The 19,507-nt window shown below is 36.1% G+C and overlaps 1 pseudogene; it reads right to left on the bottom strand.

Moving 5' to 3' along the window:
• Nucleotides 1–18,063: 18,063 nt before the first annotated feature.
• Nucleotides 18,064–19,192, bottom strand: LOC140516797 (olfactory receptor 4P4-like; annotated as a pseudogene).
• Nucleotides 19,193–19,507: the final 315 nt, after the last annotated feature.

The raw sequence follows: 19,507 nt of genomic DNA, 5'->3' as shown, positions 1-19,507 counted from the left end.
TTCATCTCCCCCTTCTTCCCCTCAATTGAAAAGTTCTTTCTTGCGTCTTTTATGTGAGATGATTTGTGACATTCCACGTGAGATGATTTGACATTCCACCTCTCCTTTTCTCTTACTCATAGTACATTTCCCTGAACAGTAAACTTTATTTTATTTTTTAGGTATTCGCCCTTCATATTATTCAGCTCATGCTGTACCATATGTCTATGTGTGTGTGTATATACATATGTGCGTATACACACACACACATAGACACATACACCCATTCATCTATACATACCTATGCATGTATAAAATATGCACATATATATAATAAACACATACCTACATACTTCTATACACCTACATGTGCACTGACATATATAAATATATGCATCTACATATGTGTATATGTATGTGCACACATATGCGTGTGTATGTGTATATATATGTTTCCTGTAACTACTTTAAAGTGAAAAAGATCTCGTGAGTTTCAAATAATATCTTTCCATGCAGAAATGTAAACAGTTCAACATTAATGATTTCCTGAAGGCTTCTCTTTCCTATTTCCCTTTTCATGTTTCAGTTGACTCATGTATTTGAAAGTCAAATTTTCCATTCAGATCTGGTCTTCTCAAGAAGAATGCTTGGTAGTCCCCTATTTCACTGAAATTCCATTTTTTCCCCTGAAGTATTATACTCAGTCTTTCTGGGTAGGTGATTCTTGGTCTTATTCCTATCTCCTTTGACCTCTGGAATATCATATTCCAGTCCCTTCAAACCCTTAGTGTAAAAGTGGATACATCCTGTGTCATCCTGACTGTATTTCAACAATGCTTGAATTGTTTCTTTCTGGCTGCTTGTAATATTTTTCCTTGACCTGAGAACTCCGGAATTTGGCTGCAACATTCCTAGGAGTTTTCCTTTTGGGGTCTCTTTCTGGAGGTGTTCGGTGAATTCTTTCCATTTCTATTTTGCCCTCTGATTCTAGAATATCAGGGCAGTTTTCTTTCACAGTTTCTTGGAAGATGATATCTAGGCTCTTTTTTTTTTAGTATGATTTTCATATAGAAAAATAATTTCTAATTTATCTCTCCTGAATCTAGTTTTCAGGTCAGTTGTTTTTCCAATGAGATATTTCACATTGTCTTCTATTTTTTTCATTCTGTTTTCAAACAATTTATTGGTTTCCCATAAAATCATTAGTTTTCTTCTCTTCCATTCTAATTTTTTTTACATTTCACACCAATGACTTTTTTTAAATAATAGATTTGTTTTCAGTTGTCTGCAATCACTTCCATAACCCTTAGATTGCCCCTCCCCCACATCCTCCTCAAGATGGCATGCATTGTTATATGGTTTCTATACATACATTCTTATTAATCACATTTTCACATTAATGATGTTGCATAGAGAAATTAAAATTAATGAGGGAAACCACGAGAAAAATCAAATCAAAACAAAATTTAACTTAAGAGAAAATTTCCTACTTCATTCTGTGTTCTGATTCCATAGTTTCTTCTCCAGATGTGGATGGCATTTTGCCTCAAGGGTACTTTGGAAATGTTTTAGGTCTTTGCACTGCTGGAAAGGGCTAAGTATACCAGAAAAATTCCTCACACGCTGTGGTTGTTGCTGTGTACAAAGTTTTTCTGTTTCTGCTCAGAATCACTCAGCATCAGCTCACATAAGTCCTTCCAGTCCTATCTAAAGTCTTCCAGTTCATCATTTCTTATAGCACAATAGTATTCCATTATATTAATGGAATTAATTAAATAAATTAATTACCACAACTTGTTCAGCCATTCCCCATTTTTATGATCTCTTTGGGATACAGTCCTAAAAGTGATATTGCTGAGTCAAAGGGTATGCACATTTTTGTAGCCTTATGGGCATAGCTCCAAATTCCTGTCTAGAATGGTTGGATCAGTTCAAACCTCCATCAAAAATGAATTGGTGTTCCAACTCTCCAACATCTTCTCCAATATTTATCATCATCTTGTTTCGTCCATCCATGACCTTCTTAAATCTTCCTGGTACCTATTTGTATTTTAATTTCGAACTACCCCAAGTTCACATGTGACACATGTTCACTACCTACTGCGTAAAGTACTGTTACTTTTTGTCTTAAATTTAAGCCCTTTCAGACTTCAAGGGGTGCCTTGAATTTTAGAATATGGACTGTAAGCAACACTTTTTTTTTCTTTTCTAAAAGCTCTAAGATTAATGCATTTTTATCTTCTTTTCCTTATTTATTTATTTTCAGTATTCAACTCTCATTTACACAAGATTTCGAGTTTCAAATTTTCTCCCATCTCTCACCTCACCCCATGCCAAAAACACCATACATTCTGATTACCCCTTCCCCCAATCTGCCCTCCCTTCTATCACACCCCTCCCATTGCTTATTCCCATTTTCTCTCTTTTGTTGTAGGGCAAGATAGATTTCTATAACCCATTACCTGTATTTCTTATTTCCCAGTTACATATAAAACCAGTTCTCAGCACTCGTTCCTAAAACTTTGAGTTCTAAATTCTTTCCCTTCCTCCCTCCCAACCCATTCCCAATGAGAAGGCAAACAATTCAATATAGATTATATATGTGTAATTTTACTAAAGACTTCCACAATAGTCATATTGTGAAAGACTACCGATATTTCCCTCAATACTATTCTAACCCCCAATTTATACTATTTTCTGTTTTGACTTTGTCCCTCCCCAAAAGTGTTTACTTTGAATTATCCCCCTCCTCTCATTTGCCTTCCCTTTTATCATCCATCCCCCACAGCCCACTTATCCACTTCTTTCCTACTTTCCTGTAGTGTAAAATAGATATTCATACTAAATTGAGTGTGTATGTTTTACCCTCCTTAAGCCAAATGTGATGAGAGTAAGCTTCACTTTTTCCTCTTACCTCACCCTTTTCCCCTCCATTGAAAATTCTTTTTTTTTTTACTTTTGTACGAGAGATAATTTGTCCTATTCCATTTCTCCCTTTCTCCTCCCAATATATCACACACACACACACACACACACACACACACACACACACACATATATATACATATCTCACCCCTTAATTTTATTTATTTAGATATCATCCCTTTGTATTCAATATGTATATGTATATGTATATGTGTATGTATATGTATGTGTGTGTGTGTATGTGTAATCCCTTCGCCTACTGATATACTGAGAAAAGTTTCAAGAGTTACAAATATTATCTTTCAATGTAGGAATGTAAACAGTTTAGCTTTAGTTAGTCCCTTATGATTTTCTTTCCTGTTTACCTTTTCATTCTTCTCTTGATTGTTGCGTTTGAAAGTCAAATTTTCTATTCAGTTCTTGTCTTTTCATCAAGAATGCTTGAAAGTCCTCTATTTCTTTGAATTATCATTTTTTTCCTTGAAGCATTATACTCAATTTTGTTGAGTAGGTGATTCTTGGTTTTAGTTCTAGTTCCTTTGACTTCTGGAATATCATATTCCAAGCCCTTCGATCCCTTAATGTAGAAACTGCTAGATCTTGTTTTATCCTGATTCCATAATTCTCTAATTGTTTATTTCTAGTTGCTTGCAATATTTTCTCCTTCACCTGGGAACACTGGAATTTGACTACAATATTCCTAGAAGTTTTTCTTTTTGGATCTCTTTCAGGAGATGATTGGCTAATTTTTTTCAATATTTATTTTACCCTCTGATTCTACAATATCAGGGCAGTTTTCCTTGATAATTTCATGAAAGATAACGTCTAAGATCTTTTTCTGATCATGGCTTTCAGGTAGTCCCATAATTTTTAATTGTTTATCTTTGATCCCTTTTCTAGGTCAGTTGTGTTTCCAATGAGATATTTCACATTGTCTTCTATTTTTTCATTCTTTGGCTTTGTTCTGAAATTTGGTCGTTTCTCATAAGGTCATTAGCTTCCATCTGCTCCATTCTAATTTTTAAAGAATTATTTTCTTCAGTGAGCTTTTGAACTTCCTTTTCCATTTGGCTAATTCTGCTTTCAAAGCATTCTTCTTCTCATTGGATATTTGGGCCTCTTTATCATGTAATTTAGTCTATTTTTAAAGGTGTTAATCTCTTCAGCATTTTTGGGGTCTCCTTTAGCAAGCTGTTGACCTGCTTTTCATGATTTTCTTGCACTGCTCTCATTTCTCCTCCAAACCTTTCCTCCACCTCTCTTCCTTGATTTTCAAAATCCTTTTTGAGATTTTCCATGGCCTTAGACCACTGCCCATCCACTTTGGAGGCTTTAGATGCTGAAGCTCTGACCCTTAGGTCTTTCTCTGATGGCATGCATTGCTCCTCCTCATCCGAAAGGATGGAAGAAAATACCTGCTCACCAAGAAAGTAACCTTCTACTTTCTTATTCTTTTTCCCTTTTTTGGGCATCTTCCCAGCTAGGCACTTGACTTTTGAGTTCTTTATCAAGGGCCAGCTACCCCCAAGGTGGCACAATCAAGGGAGAGGAGTTTATTCCTCTCCTGGACAGCACTATGGTCCGTGAGCAAGATTCCTTCTCCAGAGCCTCCACCAGCTCCACCACATCAGGACTGCTCCTCACCCCAGGGCAGACACTCAGGGCTGAGGTCCAGATGAGCTGCTCAATTCCCCCAGGGGCTTTATTTAGGCTAGGGCTCCAACAATGAAAACTGCCACTGCCTGGGGCTGGGACTAGACCCCTGCATTCCCTTCTCACCCAAGTGAAAGAGCTTTCTCACTTACCTCTGAAGCTGTCTTTGGCGTTTGTGAGTTAGGGAATATGGGACCCACAGCTGCTGCTGGTGGCACCTTGAAGCCTGCTCTACTCCTGTCCTTGGTGCGGCAGTGCAGCCCATGCTATTCTGCGTTCTGCTCCGTGCCTGGTGTGATAGACCTTTCTTGTAGGCCTTCCAGGCTGCTTTGGTCTGGAAATCTCTTTCAGTCTGTCATTTTGTGGCTTCTGCTGCTCTAGAATTTGTTTAGAGTCATTTTTATTGGTATTTTATGGGCTGTGGGTAGAGAGCTTCTAGAGGGGTGTCCTTCTACTATGTCATCTTGGCTCTGCCTGTCCATTCTAATTTTTAAAGAACTATTTTCTTCAGTAAATTTTTGAATCTCATTTCCATTTCACCAATTTTGCTTTTTAAAACATTTTTTTTCCTTATTAGCTTTTTGTACCTCTTTTGCCATTTGGGTTAGTCTATTTCAAAATGTGTTATTTTCTTTAGCATTTGTTGAGTCTTCTTTGGCAAGCTGTTGACTTGTTTCTCATAATTTTCTTGCATTGTTCTCATTTCTCTTCCCAATTTTTTCCTCTACCTTTATTAGGTGACTTTCAAAATCTTTCTTGAGCTCTTCAGTGGCCTGAGAACAATGCAATTCTTTTTTTTTTTTTTTTTTGGAGTTTTCTGATATAGAAGCCTTGACCTTGCTGTATTCCTATGATGTATGCCTTGCTTTTCCTCATTCAAAAGGATAGAAAAAAAATATTTTCACCAAGAAAGTAACCTTCTATAGTCTTATTTTTCCCCTTTTGTGGAATTTTCCCAGCCGGTTATTTGACTTTTGAGTCCTTTGTCAAATGGGGGTATACTACCCTAGGTTTCAGAGGGTTTCTGCAGCTGTTCTCTCAGATATCTCTAGGGACTTTTAAGTTCTCAGTTCCTCCAAGTGGCACAATGGAGGGATAGAAATTTACTCCTCTTCTGGCCTGAGCTCTGGTCTGTGAGCAGCAACAAGCACTCTTTTCTGCCCTGGAACTGCTAGTATGATCCCCTCTCCACAGCTGCCAGCTGGTCCTCCTCACCCCAGAACCCATTCTCTAGACTGGGGCCCAGAGTATTTAGGCAGAGGTCTCCAAAAGTGGAAGCTGCAGAGGCAGTGGCTGCCACTGCGCTGGGGCCAGGGCTGGGACCAGAAGTTACTCATCTGTCACTCAGATGAAAGATCTTTCTCACTCACCTTTTAAGCTGTCTTTTGAATTTTGGGGGTTGATAAATTAGGGAAATTCAGCAGCTACTCATGATTCAGCACCCTGAAGCCTGTTCCAGTCCTGTCTGTGAGGCGCCCATCGTGGGCTATATTTTGCTCCAAGCCTGGTGTGATAGACCTTTCCTCTTCGTCTTCCAGGTTGTCTCTTGCTTGAAATCTATTTCACTTTGTCATTTTGTGGCTTCTGCTGCTCTAGAATTTGTTTAGTGCAATTTTTACAGATATTTTATGGATGATAGGGGGAGCTAGAGTAGGTCTTTCTTTTGACTCCACCATCTTGGCTAGGCCCCTCTCTATACCACAAAATGACTTTGGACAGAACTGGGATTTAGTAAAGATATAAGAGACAACCCTAGATTATAAATTAATAACTAGTTATTAACATAGTAGTAAAATAAAAATTTCTTTCAATAGTAAGCACTACATAAAGAATTACTGGCTATTATTGACTGTTAATCCAAACTTCTACCAGACCTATTTTCATTTTCCCAACAATATTTGTTGAATAGTTAGCCTCTACTACAGTAATTGGAGACTTTAATTTCTTCTAAAAGTTCTTAGTTTATGAATTTCTGTATATTTTGCACCTAATCTGTTTCCCTAATCAACTTTTTTTGTTGTTTTTAAACAACACCAAATAGGTTTGGTGAATATTTATTTGTAATATCATTTGAGATCTGTTCTTTTGAAACCACTTCTTTTATTTTTGAGTGTTTCCTTTGAGATTCTTGACTTTGACCTTAACCAAATAATTTTGTTATTGTTTTGTTTAGACTGTAAATTAACATATGGTAGTTTGATCTGTATGTCACTGGATAAGTAAACTAATTTAGTTAATAATGTCCATGAGAAATTTGTTTAAGCTAGTAAGAATCAGACTGAGAGTACAGTTATAGTATGACCTAGTTAGGAGTCATTAGCATTTCTCCAATTATTGATGACTGCCTGTATTTTTCTTGTTGGAAAATATTTATTTTTTCCAATTACTTGTCAAAACATTTTTCAATATTTTTCAAAAATTTTGAGTTTCAAATTCTTTTCTTTCCTCCCCATAACATTATTGAGAAGGCAAACAATTTGATATAGATTATACATATTCTGCATTTTTTTTAAAGAATTGCTGTTTATTAATGTTTTGAAAAGACCACCAGGGCAGTGGTTATTTCTTGGCTAGATATCTGCCATCTAATTCCAAAAGTTTTATGTGGAGAGATTCATATAACAAAGCTTTAAAAGAAAAAAAAGAGCTTGAACTTTTTTTAAGAATTAGACCTTTTATTATTTCTTTTATTTGTCTCTAATTTTCTGTTATTAAATCAATTGAGCTTGTAAGAAGTAATTTGTATTCTTCAGTGTTCCCTGATCATGTCCTTCCCTCACCAAAGGAAAATAGAATAAAATGGAAATAGGCATTACATTTGCAATAGCTACACTTCAGAAGACTGTGAGATGACATTAAATAAGTTTCAGTGGGTGATATAAGTGAAGAAAAAAACACACTTTCTGATTGCATCATCAAGGAAACCATTGTAAGCATATTAGAAATAGGCCTTGAGGGTAGTAAAAATTTCATAGGAAAAGATGACGGGCATTATAAGAATAAAGAATCACAGGAGTAGGATATGGATTTTGAGTAGTCTCTTTTACCTGAAATATAGACTCCTTCTCTGGAAAGGTGAGAGAAGGCTTTAAAGGCAGGGTTCATCAGGTCTGTATCTGTTGAAATGCAGATGGGATAACATGATAAGATTTTTCTACAAAGAAGATTAATTAGTAAATGATATGGAAGCTTGTTTTCAAGGGTAAAATTGGATTATATTGAAGATAAGATGGCTTTTCAAGAGGCTATTCTAGTCATCTACATATACTGTAAAGAAGGCCACTGTTCTGGTTATCAATGTGGGAATAAGAGGGATGAATACGAGAAACATCTCAGAGGTAGAATGAATGAAAAAAAGGAATGTGGAGAAACTTCAGTTAACTTTTTTTCAGTGATGGATACCAGGAATGAAAATGGTGTATTTGATTGATTTTGTAAAATCAGATATAAATTTGAGAGGAAAGAAAAGCTGCATTTTGGAAAGTTTGAGTTAGGTTGGCCAGCTATAAACAATTAGAAATGTTCTATAGGAAATTAAAAATTCATGCTTGATGTTTAATAGATAAATAATAGTAGATGGTAGGATAGAGTTCATCTACAAAGAAATGGATATTTGGACTTAAAGAGGAAACTGATATTTACAAGGAAGATAGCATAAAGTATGGTGAAATAAGATGGGAACTTTGGGAAACATTGACTTTAAGGTGTCAGCATTCAGGAAATATGCTGAATCCGTTAACATACAAAATGATGGTAATGTGAGAAAACAACGGAAACAGAGAATAGGGTATATTCATAGAAAAAAAGCAGGGGAAATGTTAGAGAAGTGTTCAATTATGTCAAAACTTGCAAAGATTTAGGAAGATGAAGACAAAGAAAGGAAATTGAATTTTAAGGTAAAGCCCTCATGGGAGATCTAAGCAGTGAGCAATCTATCTAGGCTAGCGAGAATCCAAGTCAGATTTGTGAGGGGTAAAATCCCTAAAATCCCAGATTGTGTCTCCACATTAGTCAAATGTATTATTGAGGAGAGCTCAATATTAGGGACAATCAGTGTTGTACATATTGTATAACCCCTCTTCCCTTAATGTCCATCACCCAAAATAAATCATCCTGAGGATAAGTGAATATACAATAGAATTATTGAAATTCTCATAAGCTATTGGGAGTGGGAAGGAAAGGAGTAGCATCTGAAGGGTAATTAACAGGCAGAAGTAGGGCTAAGGATGTGTTAATGTTGGAACCTTGGCTATATCTGGAAAGTTTTTTTTAAAAAATGATCTCCCTAGGCACCAAAATGTAGCTTCTAACTATAAAAATGCTTTCCTTTGACATCTTGGGCATGTCTCTGGGAGTTCATCCACTAGTCACTCATAAGCCATTAAATTCAGAGAGTGTTCAGTAAGGTTTCCCTGGATAATAATTTAGCTGAAACGTTTAATGTATATATGTGTATATAACCTACATGATGCCTTGTTCTTTGAATTCCAAACCAGGGAGGAAAAGAATGTGTACAGAATGAGATTCATTATGTAAAAGGCCACCTCCTTCTAGTAGAGGAAAGCACTTTGGGGTGAAATATATATGCATCACATCTACTTTTGAGATTTTTTCATTCATTTATATTTGCCAGCATTCCTTGCCCCAGCAGTAATCCATTTTTCCAGGTCCCAGGCTTAGATTTTTATGAGTGAACATTACTAAGGTATGTATCTGGCTTTGATATGGGAAAAATTTAAGATTTTTCTCCCACATTCACATATATACCAAATCTCCGCATTTATCTGCCTCTTTAACGCTTTATGTGGTGGGTTAAATGACTGGATAATTATTTTCATTCCTAACTTGGCGAGGAGATAAATAGAGTAAGGAAACACACACATACATACATGCAAATGTGCATACACTTATGCACATACACACATATACACCACTTACTAATCAACTATCCTTTCTACAAACTGGCCTCAATATCCATTATCAGTACTATCGTTCTCCTCTTAAACCTTACTTGTATTCATAGTTGTTTCAACTTTCTTCAGAAACTTATCAAGTTGATGATAAAGATCTTTACCTGAGGAGTGAATAAGGTTACCCTAATTACCTTATCATTAATTTAGGAGGACAATGCTTTTTAAACCTAGAAACTTTGAGAAAATGTAACCTATTGTTTTCCCTTTATGTACCAGTTTAATCTTTTCTATATCAATTGGGAATAGTTGACTATTAGGTTGATATTGTTTCTGTAGAGTGATAAAATTATAATAGTGAATCATATTATATTTACTAAAGATCTTTCTCTGATACTATTTTATCTCACCCTCACAAAAATGTGAGATGGGTTAGGAAGTCATTATTAACTTATTTTATACAGTGAGTGCGCAGATGTTGAATCCTTTCTACACACTGAGAAATTCAGAAATGAAAAATGCTATGCAGAAGGTGTAGTTCAGAAAAATATTGTTCAATGAAAAATACTGTTCAATTTAAACATATGAAGTTCAAATTGTCTCCCACCCCTTATACCTACACCTTGGATCCTGATGAAGAATTGAGCATTTTTCACCAAACTGTAAGAATAAAATGTTGCTTTGAAAAGCCTAACACTTTCTAGTTGATAATAAATGTAACAATTAGTTTTATTACAATTAAGTTGAAAGAATTTATTGATTTCCTGCTACAAGTAAGCATATATAGTGAGTACTCTATGTATTCCCTATATGTGCTCAATAATGGAGATGTGAATGAAACACCCCCAGTCTGCCCCATTATTCAAGGAGTTTACATAGTAATATTGGTGATAACATAAATATGGGAATGGTAGTCAAGTAAAGATACTATTTTTCAAATAGTTTCAAATACTGAGTGAGGTCAGAGTGGAGTACCATGCCACTCTTCACCCTGGAATAATATCAGAGTTTATTTGATCATGGTTCATTGTTAGGTTGGGGCTCAGTTTAGTAACTAACTGATATTTTGTCCACTCTCTAATGTTCTTACCAACTGGGAAACCAGTGCAACGTAGTGGACATACCATTTAAGGATTATAGAAACAGATAATTCTTGGGGTTTTTTTCCTGGTAAAGATCAGTTACATTAAAATAAAGAACAAAGTCTCATAGACTGGAACAAATATCTATGGTCTTCCCAGAAGACATTACCCCACAGTGCTTCTCTGTCGAAAGCTACATACTGATTCCCCTTTTAAAGATCTAAAATTTGTTACACTACATTAATATATTATTAAAGGGGATTGAGCAGAAATGAGCATTCACAATGGTTAGATTATCAATCTTGCTTGAATACATTGGCTCCACGCAGCCTACCATTAGTTGGGGGAATTGTTTTTAATAAAAAAAATCCAGTTAGTTCCCTTTCAGAATATATGACAATAAATTTTGTATTCATACTTTTATAAGTAAATTCTATTACTATTATTTCTTGAGGGCAGTGATTGTATCAATCATCATAAAAGACAGCAAGGCAATAAAAAATAAGCAAGGAAAACTAATCTCAAAATTGTTTCTGGGATAGTTCTGTTAATTCCCATGAGTCTACATGTTGTGGATGAATAAGACTGGCTTCATCTTTCACAGAGTTCACCTCAGTTAGCAGGATTGTTGCTCATCCATTCCATATCACATTGATGGTGGTGTAGAAGGTGGGGATGTTGAAGTTTCAACTCATCAGAATTTGGATGAAACAGGCTCAGGTCTTCTCAGGTCATGAATGAGAAAAGAAAAAAATATGACCACACAAAGAAAATCACTCTTGCAGGGAATTTAGCAGTTTATAAACCACAATATCAAGAACGTTCTTTGACTTACTGTAGACAATTAGTTTATTTAGAGTTTTTTTTGGCTGGTAGTGTTTTAATCCATACATACTAGACCCATCAACAATATTTATGAGAAGGAATACTTGAACTCTATAAATGTGCCTGGAAGAGTAGGAAAATGACACCTTAAGAGCATTTTGCCTTTCATATGGAAAGAAGTTAAAGAGCAGAAAATAAACATGGAGTCAACCCAAAAGAACATGATTCTAAAATGCTCTGAAATATCTGAAGTAATTTCTATAAATGTGTTATTTTCATTGCAACTTTATTTTCTTTCAATGTCATTTGTTTTTGTTTTCTCCTTGATAATAAAATTCATGCAAATGGAAACAGGACATGCAGTACCATGTATGGGGAATACAGTCACAAGATTTAAAAACCTATCCTCTAGAAAAGAAAAAAGACAACTAAAGGTATCCAAAATGAGAAGTACCAACAATTAAAAGCTTTTCATTTATAAAATTGCAGTTAAAAATGGACGTTTTCATGATAATAGACTGTCCAGTGACATTGGCAGCACAAGTTCTGGAAATCCTTTGATTGCAGAGGTCCCCTTTTTGGTTTTATTTTAGATTTCATTTTTTTTGTACACTGTTACGAAGCAAAAGCATTCATGCACAAAACGGTTTCATCAATATCAAGTAATAAATAAACATTATTAGGAAATTTCTAAATGCAGGCAATGTACTAAACTTTGGGGATAGCAAAAGAGAAAAAGATAGTTCCTGCTCTTGATGACCTTACCATCTAATGATCCAATAGTACAGGGAGTATCCTTCATAAATTCTTCGAAAAATAACATATATTTTAAAATAACTATGAGAAAACTACAAACAATGAAGAAAATGAGAATATTTCCAGGAAGGCACAGAGACTTGTGTTACTCCACAAGTAATAACTGACATAGTCTTATAGAGGAAAGGACTCCTGATCTACTGTGATAAACTGAGTTTTCAGGAACCCAAAGAAGTCATTTAGACCAACAAAACTTTGGAGAATTTGTACAACCTGAGTAATTTTATTTGTCATTTAAAATCCTTCAGTGATATACTTTATTAATACAAAAAAACTTGGTGTTGTTAACGTTGATTGGACCATTGAATTTTAACAGATTTTGCAAGAAAGGTGTGTGTATGTGTGCACGTGCATGTGTGTATGTGTTCAATTACATTGAACTTCACTGTCTTTCAAGGTAACGGCTTGAAGTTGTTCAAACTAATGGGATAATTTCTGAAAGAAAAAGAAATCACCTGGACAGTTTTAAAAAGAAGTATTTCATCCAATATTTGGTGTGAATGGTAAATATTTTTAACTACATGCAATAGAAAAATATTTCAATGCAAGGGCCAGAAGTCAGTCTGAAGAATGCTGATGAAAAAATACGTAATTGTGCGAAACCGGTGTTATGGAAGGGGAAAAAATATTCCCAAATCCTTCCAAAATTTCAAATGCTGAAGGAAGAATTTTGCCAACTTGGACAGAAAATAGAAAATCTTCTGTCATCTTCTTTAAAAAGAGAAATCTGGGAACAACAAAAATCTTCTGATTCCTTGCCAAAACTATCTAATTTTTTGATGGCACTAAAGTTGATTCATAAATTTACAATTGTTTTCTTTTTCAAATAAACTATTTTCCATAAAAAGTAAAAGACCATTTTCATCTTTGGGCCAATATGAACAAAGAAATAAATGCACTTTAATTGCTCAATTTAAAAAGTTTTGGAAACTTATGTGGTTCCTAGAGAGAAATCATTCTATGCATTGTAAATCAAGGTTATGAAGGCTTTGAATCTCTCTCTCTCTCTCTCTCTCTCTCTCTCTCTCTCTCTCTCTCTCTCTCACTCTCTCTCATTCTGTCTCTCTCTGACTCTCTGTCTCTGTCTCTTATTGTATGTGTGTATACATGCACACAGATATACTTATTGTGTATAAATATATATATATATGAATACCTATACATACACACACACATATATACATATACATATATGCCATGTTAATTCATATATTCCTGAATTGAGAATTTCAATATTTATATCAAGAAAATTAAAGCAAATCTGCTTAGATATCTAACAAGAAATTCTTATTTCTTGGTCAAACATGGTGCTACAGTTTTCTATTCTATTCCTGGATAGTCAACACCACCCTTGCCACTGGCATGCCTTTAAAAAATAAAATTTAAGTTTAATTTGCCTGTATTTACATTATCAAATATGTTTAAAACATATTATACCAGCAAATAAAATATTGTGATAATTTTTAATATGATTTTTAAAAACCTTTTTTTACTTAATGACGTGTAAAACACTATTCTGAGTAATTCATAGGAATTATAGACTATTGTTAAAAGTCAGTGATGCAAACAAAAAGGTTGATAACCCCTGCAATGTGATCCTAGATCTAAAAGAGCAGTGTACTCATGGAATTATGTAGTCCAAGTTTGTAATTTACCATATTTGGTACATAAAGCTCAGAGAACTTAAAGCCATAGTAGTGTTAAGGATCAAAGGCTGGGGGGCAGAGCCAAGATGGCAGAGTAGAAAGACACACAAAAGGCAGGCTCTCCCTACACAGCCAATAAAACACCTGTAGAGAGGGACTCTCAAGAAATTTTGGAGCAGCAGAATTGGAGAACAACAGAGTGGAGGAGATTTCCAGCCCAGGGTGACCTGAAAGGCCCAGAGGAAACGTTTGTTGCACTGGACACAGAGCAGAGCGATGAGCCCAGCCCAGTCTTGGCAGTGTGGAATATGGCTCATGAACAGCCCTCGGGGGCAGAATTTCCAGTCCCAGCAGCAGCAGTTCACAGATCCCTCAACCCACAGGCTCCAAAAGTCAGTGACTGGGTTTTTTTCAGCTGGCCAAGGAAGGGAGAAGGGTCTTCCCATAGCTCCAGCATCAGGCAGTGGCCCTCAGAGGCCACATCTGGAAGGCAGCAGCAGTTCCCATCTCAGCCCCTACAGCAGTCCACATTCATTGTTGCATCATAAAATCCCTGGGGGCACTGAGGAGCTAATTATTACCTCGGCTCTGTGTAGAGGCCCTGAGGGAGCTGGGCTTTGTCTTGCACTGAATGCCAGCCCTTCCCCCACAGCTTGACTGAATCCCAGCCCCCAAGTGTTGGCTTGGCAGAACGGGAGGCCAGGTGGCTGTGGAGAGGTAACTGCTAAGATTCTTGGCACAAAAATCTCTCTCTGCTCCCAGACTACTATACATGCTTGATTGTGCCACCTTGGAGGAACTGAGATTTTACAGATCCTCAGAGTATACCCTACTCTTGACAGAGGATCCAAAAGTCAAGTAACCAGTTGGGAAAATGCCCAAAAAAGAGAAAAAAAAATAAGACCATAGAAGGTTACTTTTTTGGTGAACAGATATCTCCTCCCATCCTTTCAGATGAGGAAGAACAATGCTTACCATCAGGGAAAGACATAAAAGTCAAGGTTTCTGTATCCCAAACATCCAAAATAGATATCCAATGGTCCCAGGCCATGAAAGAGCTCAAAAAGAATTTTGAAAATCAAGTAAGAGAGGTGGAGGAAAAAATGGGAAGAGAAATGAGAGAGATGAAAGAAAAGCATGAAAAGTGGGTCAACACCTTGCTAAAGGAGACCCAAAAAATGCTGAAGAAAATAACACCTTTAAAAGTAGGCTAACTCAATTGGCAAAAGAGGTCCAAAAAGCTAATGAGGAGAAGAATGCTTTCAAAAGCAGAATTAGCCAAATGGAAAAGGAGGTTCAAAAGCTCACTGAAGAAAAGAGTTCTTTAAAAATTAGAATGGAGCACATGGAGGCTAATGACTTTATGAGAAACCAAGAAATCACAAAACAAAACCAAAAGAATGAAAAAATGGAAGACAATGTGAAATATCTCATTGAAAAAAAAAAACTGGCCTGGAAAATAGATCCAGGAGAGATAATATAAAAATTATGGGACTACCTGAAAGCCATGATCAAAAAAGAGAGCCTAGACATCATCTTTCATGAAATTATCAAGGAAAACTGTCTTGATATTCTAGAACCAGAAGGCAAAATAAATATTGAAAGTATCCACCTATCACCTCCTGAAAGAGATCCAAAAAGAGAAACTCCTAGGAATATTGTGGCTAAATTCCAGCGTTCCCAGGTGAAGGAGAAAATATTGCAAGCAGCTAGAAAGAAACAATTCAAGTATTGTGGAAATACAATCAAGATAACACAAGATCTAGCAGCTTCTACATTAAGGGATTGAATGGAGTGGAATATGATATTCCAGAAGTCAAAGGAACTAGGACTAAAACCAAGAATCACCTACCCAGCAAAACTGAGTATAATACTTCAGGGAAAAAAATGTCTTTCAATGAAATAGAGGACTTTCAAGCATTCTTGATGAAAAGACCAGAGCTGAAAAGAAAATTTGACTTTCAAACACAAGATTCAAGAGAAGTATGAAAAGGTAAACAGTAAAGAGAAATCATAAGGGACTTACTAAAGTTGAACTGTTTACATTCCTACATGGAAAGACATTTGTAACTCTTGAAACTTTTTCAGTATCCGGGTAGTTGATGGAATTACACACACACACACACAGACACACACACACAAAGAGAGAGAGACAGAGACAGAGAGCATAGGGTGAATTGAATACGATGGGATCATATCTTAAAAACGAAATTAAGCAGTGAGAGAGAAATATATTGGGAGGAGAAAGGGAGAGATGGAATGGGGCAAATTATGTTTCATAAAACAGGCAAGTAAAAGTCTTTTCAGTGGAGGGAAAAAGAAGGGAGGTGAGGGAAAAAAGGTGAAGCTTACTCTCATCACATTCGACTAAAGGAAGGAATAAAATGTACACCCATTTTGGTATGAAAACGTATCTTACAATACAGAAAAGTGGGGAAGAAGGGGATATGCGGGGGGAGGGATGATGGAAGGGAGGGCAGTGGGAAGAGGGAGCAATTAGAAGTCAGCACTCTTGGGGAGGGACAGGATCTCAAGAGAGAATAGAAGCAATGGGGGACAGGATACGAAAGAAGGAAATATAGTTAGTCTTACACAATACAACTATTATGGAAGTCATTTGCAAAACTACACAGATATGGCCTATATTGAATTGTTTGCTTTCCCAAAGGGAATGGGTAGGGAGGGAGGGATGAAGAGAAGTTGGAACTCAAAGTTTTGGGAACTACTGTTGAGTGTTGTTCTTGCAACTAGAAAACAAGAAATACAGGTAATGGAGTATAGAAAGTTATCTTGCCCTATAAGACAAAAGAGAAGATGAGGATAGGGGAAGGGAGGTATGTTAGAAGGGAGGGCAGATTGGTGATAGGGGCAATTAGAATGCTCGGCGTTTTAGGGTGGGAGAAGGGAAATGGGGAGAATATCTGGAACCCAAAATTTTGTGGAAATGAAAGTTGCAAACTTAAATAAATAAATTTAAATAAAGAAAAAAGAATCAGAGGCTAAATTCAAACATGTTACACAGCTCCAAGTTCAGTGCTCCTTGTACAGCACCAGTTGACTTACCTAACCCTTAGGGACCGTGACTGAGCATTCCGAAAAAATAATATTGGCTCTGTTTTGATGTCAGTAAAAATAAACTTCCATCAAAGCTTCTGTGCTTGAACCGTTTATTTTCTCAGAAAGTTCATCTGTTCTTTGTTGTTCAGTCATTTTTCAGTAACTTTTGTGTGATTGCAGTTGGAGTTTTCTTGGCAAAGATACTGGAGCGGTATCTCATTTGCTTCTTCAGTGCATTTTGCAGATGAGGAAACTGAGACAAACAAAGGGAAGTGACTCAGGGTCACAAAGCTAATAAGTGTCTGAGTCAGGTCTTCCTGACTTCAGGTCCATCAGTCTACTGCCCCATCTGACTGCCCTCATCTTCTTTCATGATGTGCACAGGTCATTTTCGGAAAGTCAGCTTTCAGATAACTCTCCTCCACTGAGAATTCCCCATTCATGTCCTGAGAACCTCAAGGCATTTCTGAATAGCCACTATTTGAAAATTAAGTGCCAGATTCAGCCTAGAATATTCAGAGTCTGTAGGTAGAAAAGGATAAGAAAAGCACAAAGGAAAATGTCATCACATTATTCCACTAATGACTTTATCTATCTATCTATCTATCTATCTATCTATCTATCTATCTATCTATCTATCTATCTATCTATCTATCTATCTATCTATCTGTCTGTCTGTCTGTCTGTCTGTCTGTCTGTCTGGTTGGCTGGCTGGCTGGCTGTCTATCTGGCTGTCTCTCTGTCTACCTATCTATTTACCTTTCTATCCATGTGAGGGTGGGAGTAAAGAGTTCATAGTTAACTTTTAGAACCTATTGAGACATAAACTAAATGGAAGAAAATAACTTTTATTTGCTTTGAATCTCTGGGTATGTGAAGCATGGTTGGTCAGGAGGTCAGTTAGAAGAGGCATGAATCATTTCAAGATTTTACACATATACACAAATGCATAAAAATTATATACATATACAAAGACATTGATTATATGCAAATATATTACATACATGTTTATTCCTAATTTCATGTTTACTTTTAATGGAAGTAAATACATACATATATGTTCATATATGATGACATTCATAACTTCCCTCACTAGCTAATGTATTTGTCTTTCCTTTTCATCATTACAGTCTTGCTTTATCAGCCTGCTTGTGCTCCAGTATTGATATTTGCCCAAGTAAAGCCTTTCCTAAAAGCATTTAATCCTAAAATTGCATATGAATATCCAACCTCTTTTTTCTTCCATGAAATACCATGAGACAAATTAATGCAACTCATTTAGATTTCCTTTCCCAAAAATCTTTTGACACCATACCTTTCTCATGGAATTTTTGATCTCAGTATTTCTCAGAGTATAGATTATGGGATTGAACACTGGAGCAATGATAGTATAAAGTAGAGCAAACACTTTATCCTCTGTGTAGTTTGTGAGAAAGAGATCGAAGGTAGGAAAAAATTGCAGGTACAAACAACAAGACAACAACTGTGAAATGAGACTCACAGGTGGAGAGAGCTTTCTGGCGCCCTTCTGCTGAATGTGTGTGTAGGGTCCATAATATAATGGCATAAGAAACGAATAAGATCACAAAAATTAACAAGAAAATTATTCCTGAATTGATGACAACAAGAAGTGCAGTGGTGTAAGTATCCGTGCAGGCAATTTTCAGTAATGGGAAGATGTCACAGCGATAGTGATCAATTTCATTGGGGCCACAGAAGAGCAACTTGAGAGTCATGAACAACTGAGAGAAGGAATGAGCAGCTCCACCAGCCCAAGCCACTAAAACAAGAAGGTTGCATTTCTTTCTGCTCATGATGACCATGTAGTGGAGAGGTTTACAGATGGCAACATAGCGGTCAAAGGACATTGCAGTCAGGAGGAAGACTTCTATACTGCCAAAGAAGTGGACACTGAAGATATGGAACATACAAAAATCATAGGAGATGATTATTCAGTTAGAAGATCACCAATTAGGTTGGGTGTAATACTAGAGGCATAGTAAATGTCCATAGAAGACAAGTGACTGAGGAAATAGTACACTGGTTGCTGGAAAAAAATGACTGAAACAGATAGACATGAGGATAATGAGGCTTCCTATGAGGAGACGGATGTAACAGAATAACAAGAAGACAAAACAATATATTTGTATCTTCTGTTTGTGGGAAAGTCCATAGAGAATGAATTGTGTGATGTTGCCATGAGTACTCATTTTTGTTTTGGTACTTTATATTCAGTGTTAAGTTCTATACCTGAAATCAGAAGAAATATATTTTAGTGAATGCATATTCATGTAAAATATCTTTCATTTTTTAATATTATGACTATTTTCATTGTTCTTGCTAAAATTAATATATCAGCAATGTATATAGGCATGCAACTAACTTGAGAATGAACTCTGAGGTTATATTAGTAGGATGAATACACTTAATAGTGGGTACTTACCCTGGAGAAGATAACTTTGGCATGTCATGATAACATGTCTTCAAATATTTGACAGGTTATCATGTGGAAGAGAATCCACACACATACTATGTATATCTATATCTGTATGTATGTATGTATACATATACATACACACATATATGCGTATAGTTACAGCACATACATGTTTAC

The sequence above is a fragment of the Notamacropus eugenii genome, chromosome Y (genome assembly GCF_028372415.1).
Source record: "Notamacropus eugenii isolate mMacEug1 chromosome Y, mMacEug1.pri_v2, whole genome shotgun sequence".
Lineage (NCBI taxonomy): Eukaryota > Metazoa > Chordata > Mammalia > Diprotodontia > Macropodidae > Notamacropus > Notamacropus eugenii.
Note: the sequence above shows the minus strand (reverse complement) of the source record. Positions and strands in the feature narration are given on the sequence as shown.